An 8,763-nucleotide genomic window follows, 5' to 3' on the forward strand; every position below is an offset into this window, starting at 1 on the left:
AACTTTTCCCCTGCCTAAAATTGTTTATTGTTTAGGGATTAAAATTCTCATTGTGCAAGATTAAACTAAAATCGATCTTGTTCGTCACGACTATGCTAGCAATTCATACTTCTGATAAAGTTTTGTTCAGATCAAACTATCTCTTCTGGTACAGGCGCTGATTATAAGATCCTGTAAAACCCCTCTCACCTCCCCTAATCTATTATTCTGATTGCTCTTTTCGTTTTCGTTCTGTGTCCAAGCTTTGTAGTATCGGATAAAGCCAGACTAAGGTCAAGTACAAATAGCATGATTATAGAATACACTTTAATACTATATATAAATAAATTCGTGAACAATAACTATTAAAAAAACTATTGAAAAGGTCCACAATAAAAAAGAACTGAAAGTATATTCTTTTTTGACTCAAAGAATTTTTTTGAAAAATTTTGTCAAAATATTACCCTAATTAGAAAATATTTAACCTCAAGTAGACCTAGAATTCTTTAAAGTGGCCAAACAAATCTTCAGTTTGAGACACTCCTACTTCTTAAGTAGGCTTTTGATGCTACCCTAAGGACAGGACGCAAGTTAACACTCCCAAAGAGAAAATTTACTATTTCTAATCCAAAAATCTCTAACGGCCTTCAGGTCAAATTTTTATTTAGTATCTACCGTGTGTAGGTGAGCTAGTTTGCCCTTTGGGACACTTCTCTTTTTTTTTACTACAAATTCTTTCGAGCTTATGCAAAACGGAAGGCTATTGGCCAGTAGCTACAACCAACAAGTAAAGTCAAAATGCAGTAGAATTCTTGTCCAAATGTCACCTTTACTAACTTTTGCCATATTACAACTATTAGAGTATCTTGCCCTCCAGTACCCGCTCAATTCTACGGATTGATGGGTTCAAAATCGCCATTCTATGGGAATGAAAATCTTGTATTCCTTGTAAACCTGATGTTCGAAAGTGGGGTGAAGCACCCCCTAAAAATCAAAGAACCTTTATAAAAACCAATCAACCATATTCAGCGTATCAGAGAACTCTATTGTAAAGGTTTCAAGCTCCTGTCTGCAAAATTGTGGAATTTGGTAGTTTCTGCCAGAAGAAAGATCACACATGCATGTCTATTTGTTTCTTCCATAGGGATGATGACATTGAACCATTTGTCCTACAATACCGGGGAAGGGATTATTTGAACGGAAATCAAAAGTTCTAGTGCTATTTTTAAGTCACCAAAAATATTTAAGGGAAGCTAGTCCCCTCCTATGCACCTCCCCCCAAAAAATAGTCAAATCAAGGTTTTAAAATAGCCATTTTTTCAGCATAGTTGGAAGATCCAAAAAACCATGCCTTAGAAAGTAACATGATCCTTACAGCTCCAGGGGGAAGATTCTTAAGTTGTACCTTTGCCCATTGTTTACGTGTAGTACTTGTTATTGGGAAGTTCGAATACATTTTTTGGATAGAAGAGGAGTGATGAACTCTCTGCTGGCTGATTTTCTATGGAGTAGAAAAAGAACAAAGTAGCCGGGGGCTTAACTTTTCAGGAAAATTTTACTCTGGGGGAATATGCCAGAGTTCCTATACAAAATTCTTTTTATTTGCTTTACTTTCTTTTTGCCGACTCAATTTTACGTTTGAAGATGTAAGGTGTAAGTGTCCGGGGTCAGTTTTAACCAAGATTGAATTGTCTAAATGATTTTTCTCTGAGGGGAGAGGTGCATTTCTCCGTTGAGGTGGAACCGAATTACTCAGTATTATTTAAAAACCATCAAGAATTTAATTTAAAAAACCAACAATTCTTTTCAACTGAATGCAAGTAGAAACATTCAACCTTAAAACAAAAAGAATTTATTACGTATATGAAGAGGGTAACCCCACCCTCTACACCTCGCTCTTTACGCTAGTGTTTGAATTGTGTCCCGCTTCTTTAGTAATGACTTCTGAAACACAAGAGTCGTTTAATTAAAACAATAAGAATATTTTCTTTTAGTGCTAAAGAACTTTAGTGTGAAAGATGGAGTGTTGAGGAAAAGGAAACCCCCTTCACATATCGAAAAGAGCTCTAAGTTTTGAAATTAGCCCATATTTCTTACACAAAATATTTCTTATTCAATTTACTGCAGATCAAGAGATCATCAGTTCAGATTTGGTTGTCCCCGATTTTAGTCAGAGGTGAACTGAAAACTTATGACTTTGACATTGACTTTTAAACATATATTAATTAAAAATTGTATCAAACAGTTATAAAAACAATTTATCGAACAGTTAAATGTATTTTTGTATTATTTGAAAAACGATCAAAATGAAAATTCAAAAAAACATGTTCGTTTTAACCGAAAGTAAGAAGCAACATTAGAACTTAAAATAAATAGAAATTATTCAGTATATAAAAAGGGCTGTCCTCTCCTTAATGACTCGCTCTTTACGGGGCTAGTCACCCTCTTATCACTTTTGACGTTTAAAAAGAGTACTAGGCCTTTTAATTTTCGAGGGCAGTGAGGAAGCAGGGGTGTCATATCAAAAAACGTAATTACTTAACCTTTTAAATATAAGTAACAAATTGGCGATTTCATAATTTGGTTGGATGTGTTTGAGGGAATGATGGGTCTGGGGAAGATGTTCGTCCTCTGACCACTTTCACCTATTAGAAAGGGCACTTTAACCTGTGTTTTCCAATCCAATAAGTGCCTTCAGAAGTTTTTATGACCACTTTTTCCATAAAAAACCTTATATGTCCAGGGGGCATAACTTATAGCCCTTGCCCCGAGGGTTGTGGGGGCAGGATTATCATCTTCAAATATATAATTATCGGACCTTTCAACTACGCTGAACAAAATGGCTATCATAAAATTTTGATTGGATATATTTGGGGAAGTGATAAGCGTGGAGGGAGGATTGCCCTCTAATCACTTACAAATATTAAAAAGGGCAGTAGAACTTGCAATTTCCAATCGAATGAACCTCTTTCAAATTTTCTACGACAACTCCTTTTATACGAAGTTCCCTTGTCTAAAAAAACATTGTGTCTACATCGCTCTTTTTACTTAGGTAGCGCTATTACGCTGCCTATGATCAGAACAAAAGTCTGTTTTGAAGCCGGGAATCAAAGATTATATCAGAGCAGAAGAAAGAGTAAATTTTCCTTCGTTTTGTTTGAACTAGTCATTGTTCTTATCTAATTAATACTTAATATGTTTAATATACGTTGTAACATATAATTTTTAATGTTTAATCGATTTATTCAAAAACTCTGGTCACAGAAATTGGTGGACAGGCTTAATGCGACAAAAGCCCCGTTTGTCGCATTTCTTAGGAAGAAAAAGCACTTTTTGGCTCTCTATGGCACGTTGACGACGGTGTCAGTCGGCAACGTAAAACATTGAACGTGTCCGAAAGCTCAAGTATGCAGAATTAATTTCGCATCCGTCTGGAATTCTTCGAAGAATTCTCAGTCCGGACTAGAATTTCATCTGTAATTATCGCAGGGTTATGACGTCAAAAAACCCTACGAAAGATTCTACGAAATTGCAGCATTTATCTGAGGTTTTTCAGAAGAAACTAAAGAAAGATAGTGGCGATCCATATCCAAAGCCTAAGGAAGACCAGGGCATAAGGAAGAAAGATCTGTTTCCAGAGAGATTTCAAATTTCAGAAATGTGTAATAAAAAAACTTCTAATGTAAGTGGCTAAGAATATCTCAGTTAAAAAAATAATCATTTGTGATTAGCAGCTTTAAGATTTTTATCATTAAGGATGTAGATCTTCACCTTGCTCATTGATCATAGAGCTTTAATTTTATGTTAACTGCTAAATACAATGATCATTGACTTTTTGGTTTGTTATTCTTGAAGCAAAAAAAAATTAAGCTGTTTTAAACAAAGAGAAAACATAAAATTTCTCATGCCCTGCTAAAGGTTATCTCTAAGCAGTGATAGCTTATCAGCAGTTGTTGATAGTTGTTTAATAAAGTGATTGTTAATATTCTAGTTGAGTGACTTCTTGTTATCTCACAGAGGGGTAAGGCTAGGAAAATGAAACTTTCAGGGGTGGGTCTACAGGCTAAAGTATATCCTGGGAAGGAATTCTAGAATACCCACCTCCACTCCTCCCTCTAGAGAGCCCTGAAATTCGCCTACATGACAGGCTTGACAGTTTTAACAGGTTTGTCAAAATTGAAATTTTGACAAAACAACATTTTATCTTAATTTTTAGTTACCAGTTGCTTTTTCTCTGCCTTTAGTTCTTAAAATGCAATTCCTGTTATGAGTAGAATTCTGAGCCATATCAATGTTTTTTTTTCCAAAATTTAGGAAATGTATTGGCATATCTTTAAAACCTTATAATTTGGATTGAGTAAAAATGTGAAGCTGAAAACAATTTTGTTGTCTTCATTCAAGCAGAAGATCTATTTTGCAGTATTTCACTTTTATAACACATATTCTGAAGGTTATCAAAGGTCAGGGCCCTCTAGAGAGAGAAGGAATAGAGGTAGGCACTTCAAAATACCTTCCCAGGACATACTTTAGCCTGTAGATGCATCCCTGGAAGTTTCATTTTCCTAACATAACCCCTTTTTGAGATAGCAAGAAGTCAATCAACTAGAATTTTACCAAGTGATTTTCTTTCAATTTAAATTGATCTGCCCTAAATAGGGTGATAATCCTGTCTTCAAGCAATCATCACATTAAAGCTGCAAACCCATTGTCAACATCACAATGCAATTAAGCTGAAATAGCAGTATAGTTAACTAAGTATCAGTGCAGTATTAGCATTTTAACCATGGTCTAGCTCCTTTAGAATTATGTTTGAGTAACCTGATGTGAGCTACCTCTTCTAATCAAGATAGGGCTTTAAACTAATTTCCCAGGGATCAAAAATATGATAGCTTTTCCTTTAACTACATATCTTTAACTATATTGTGTATCAGACACAAATTTATTTTTAAGCTTTTTGGTCTAAAGGATTTTTTTTAAACTTGGTCAAATATCAGAGACAGCACCTTACCTATGCTTGAAATTATACTAAACAAAACTGATAAATTCTAGTAGGATCCAATTTGGTGATATTTTGCTATGTACATTTATTCCATCTTTCATTTAAATTTGATACTCCTTTCACTAACTTCAGCAAATCAACAAAAAATTCTACTTTTTGTTTATAGAACCCCCTTCTCTTTCCCTATTTGACCTAAGGTGAGTGAAAAAAACTTTAAAAGCCTTAGCCTTTTTGACTTAGGGTCATAGTCTCAGAATCTCAATCAAACAAATGGATGGACAAATAGATATATCAATGTGTGTTATCTATAGCTAACACATTTGATCCCAGAAAAGATTTAAGAAATCTTATCATTGACACATCAAATTTAGCATGCTGTTGAACCTGATATTTGCCTTGTAGTGTCCTTTTTCAAATAATAATTATCAAAAATAAAAAAAGTCCTTTATTTTTGCTGTTTAAGATGTTTGTGATTTTACAGAATGTTATATTTGAGTGTGGGTGTGTGCTAGGATTAACAATGCTTATGACAGCAAAGGTCCTTCCATTTGTGGCACCACAGAGTGTTGAATCCCTGACCCTGAACTCCTGAGTCAACTGTCATATTTGACATATGTGAAAAAATGTATAATTTTTTTTTGGCTCCTAAAAGTGTGATTGAAAATAGTCAGTGCTTTGGGGTGTGAATCCCCTTATTTGTCCTGTTGGAAGGAGGCAACTGTACTTGCAATTTTCATAGTTTCTTGTTAATCTTATAATCTCAATTTTTGCAATTTCCTTGTTTCTTTACCACTTTAATGGTATTCTATGAACCTGTTATTGTTCTTTGTAATATGCCTTTACTGTATTTGGGATATACCTGTAGACTTCTCTTTGATACTCTACAATAGCATCCTTATTTAGATCAGGTTGCATGTAGCTTTTTCTAAATGTTGTCAAGTCTCTTATGCCTGATGCTTTCCCCACTGTTTTTATTTGGTAAAAAAAAAAAAAAAAAAAATCCAAAGAAAGTTCCCATTGAGAAGAGCCAAAAAGTAAGATTGAATTTGCCAAAGCTTGAAGGTTTGCCCCTTCAGTTTGTTTAAAAAAAAAACAGATTCATAATTGAAGCTTTGTTCATTTCAATCTTAAGAGTGACCTACATTTGTGACAATTCATTAAATTGCTTTAAAGGGATACTTTTATTTATTTATTGGTCTTGTTTGAATTCTAAATGATTGTTTTTTAATCTTTAAATTGATTTGTACTTATGTTTAATAAGTTTAAAAGAAAGCTTATAAGGCCAAGTCAGTAGGCTAGTAAAGGACCAGGTGTTCCTTTAGCCAGGAAGTACAATAGGAAGCTAGGGGCCAGCCATCCTATGCTTTCGCATACCCTTCCTGCTTTCTGCTCTACATTTCTTTAGGTAACCTTTTAAAGTTGGGCCAATTCTAGCCAAGCTGATAGAGTCACATCACTGATCCCTGTCTAAAACCAAATAAACTGGTAATGCCAGGAATTAAACCTGTGCCCTTTGGACAAGGATTCTCAAGCTAGAGAGCCAGCCACTTAGGAAAGAACACAAATGTGACCACAGAACAACAATTGTTTGAAAAAAGAAAATATTGAAAAAAACTCAAGCCATAGTTGCTGCCCATAAACAATATGCATTTTATTTAGACAAAGTAAATTTAAGACAAATATCAACAAAACTCCATCAGGAATCGTATTTGCTTAAGATACAATAAGCAATATGAAAGCTTAGTTTTGTGATATTCCAGTCTTGAAATAATGCAAAATAAGAAAAATTATATTTCCTATTTGTTTTCCATAAGCTCATTTGAGACTGCAATATACCCATGGTGCACTTTTAAACTCTCTGGAATGCTTTTAACAGAAAGAATTGTAAAGACAATTGTTCTGATCAGCAAGAAAAATATTAACATAACTCTCTAAACTTGGCACTTTTTAAGACAACTTTTTAGCAAAGCAAATGCAAAATATAAGAATTCAGCTAAAAGTTGGTGAAATACTTGACAGATCTTATTGGTCTAAATAATCAATGCCTATAAAAACAACAGCTTTTTATTCTGAATTCTTTGTGTTTCTGATTCTTAACAGCAGCTTGGCAATGGACAATCTCAGTTCTATTAGCCTACTAGATATGGTCTAGATGGTTATGGAGACATTTACATTTTATTTTCTCTAGAGGTATATTTAGCGCATAAGTGGATACGCACGGATGTACACCATTTGACTAATGGAAAAGAATAGCATGTAAGCCTATATAAAAAGGTACTATCCAATCTCCCTATAAATACAAATATTTTTGCCATCTAGTTGGATAATTTGGCAAATTCAATAGCAATACTCAAATTTGTCAACTAGTTCACAAGAAAATTTGCCCCAGAAAACTATTCCTTTTCTAACTAGTTGACAAGTAATTTTTCCCCAGAAACACTGTCTTTCCAACTAGCTAGAGACAAACATTGCCACAGAAACACTTTTATTAACCATCTAGTTGGCAAGTACCTTTTCCCCAGAAATTTTTTTATTAACCACCTAGCTGATGAAAAACTTTGACCCAAAAAAATATTTCCTTTTCCAACTAGTTGAAAAAAGTTGTTACCCCAGAAACAATTCTGTTAACCATCTAGTTTGCAAACAACAATGCCACAGAAACTCTTCTGTTAACCATCTAGTTGGCAAGTTACTTAACTGGTCCCAAAAGTGAGATTGAATTTTTCAAAGCTTGGAGGTTTATTCCTCCTATCTGTTAAAAGAAACAGATGCATAATTGAAATTTTGATCTTTTCTGTCTTGCATTTTATTAGCATAAATGCTATATGTTGCTTTATTCATCGGTCTGTTTCTTTTCTGTATGTAAGAAGGTTTTTGTCTCAGTTTTGATACTCTTTTTTTGACAAATTACCTATACTAGAAGCTCATTTTCAAGATTTTGACCTGCTTCAGGATCTCTGATTCTGAAGGTATGGTTAAAATTCTAGAAGCTATGAGGCTTACTCCTTTAAAAGTTGTAATTGAAACTTTTTCATTATTATCTAACCTTTAGTGGGTCTAAAGGTTTTTTCTGGTGAATTCAATGTTAAATGTCTGGATCACATTTTTTTATAAATTAATAATGGTAAAATATGCAAGATTGTAAAAGTTTTTAGTGACCACAATATATTTTACCCATTACTAAGTGCAGTTCTAAAATCTAGGGGGGTGTTTTTGTTTCTTAGATGGATGTCCCAAAATAGATAAATTCTAATGAAAAAAGACCTAAAGTATTTTTCAAATTCTGGGGGAATTCCCTCTCAATTGATGCCACTGTAGAACCCTAGATCCATCCCTAAAATAATAATTTAGCAAGCTCAACTAATTTTCAAGATAGAGAAAAGACCATCATTTAAAATTTTTACAAGCTTAGTTTAAAGTTCTACCCTTAATAATCAGCTTTGCTATAGGCCTATAATCCCAACAATAATCAAATTTGTCAACTAGTTGACAAAAAAAATTTACCCCAGAAAAATATTCACTTTCCAACTAGTTGGCAAGTAATTTCTCCCAGGCCACACTTACTTTCCAACTAGTTGGCAAGTAATTTCTTCCAGACAACATTTTCTTTCCAACTAGCTAGAAACAAACATTGCCCCAGAAACACTTCCATTAACCATCCAGTTGGCAAGTAACTTTTCCCCAGAAAAAATTTTAGTAACCAACTAGTTGATGAAAAACTTTGCCTTACTCGGAAGCCTACTTGGATACAACCTTTTCTGCAGAAAAACAACTTTCCACTTGTA

General features: G+C 33.9%; 1 protein-coding gene across 1 annotated transcript in view; it reads right to left on the reverse strand.

Moving 5' to 3' along the window:
- LOC136033871 (spermine oxidase-like) overlaps positions 1–8,763 on the reverse strand; it is a 445,682-nt gene extending 436,919 nt beyond the window's left edge. Inside the window, exon 1 of the mRNA XM_065714844.1 lies at positions 8,732–8,763. The gene's annotated coding sequence lies outside the window, so the exon portion shown is untranslated. The remainder of the gene's footprint in view (positions 1–8,731) is intronic.

The sequence above is a fragment of the Artemia franciscana genome, chromosome 12, assembly GCF_032884065.1.
Source record: "Artemia franciscana chromosome 12, ASM3288406v1, whole genome shotgun sequence".
Taxonomy (NCBI): Eukaryota; Metazoa; Arthropoda; class Branchiopoda; order Anostraca; family Artemiidae; genus Artemia; species Artemia franciscana.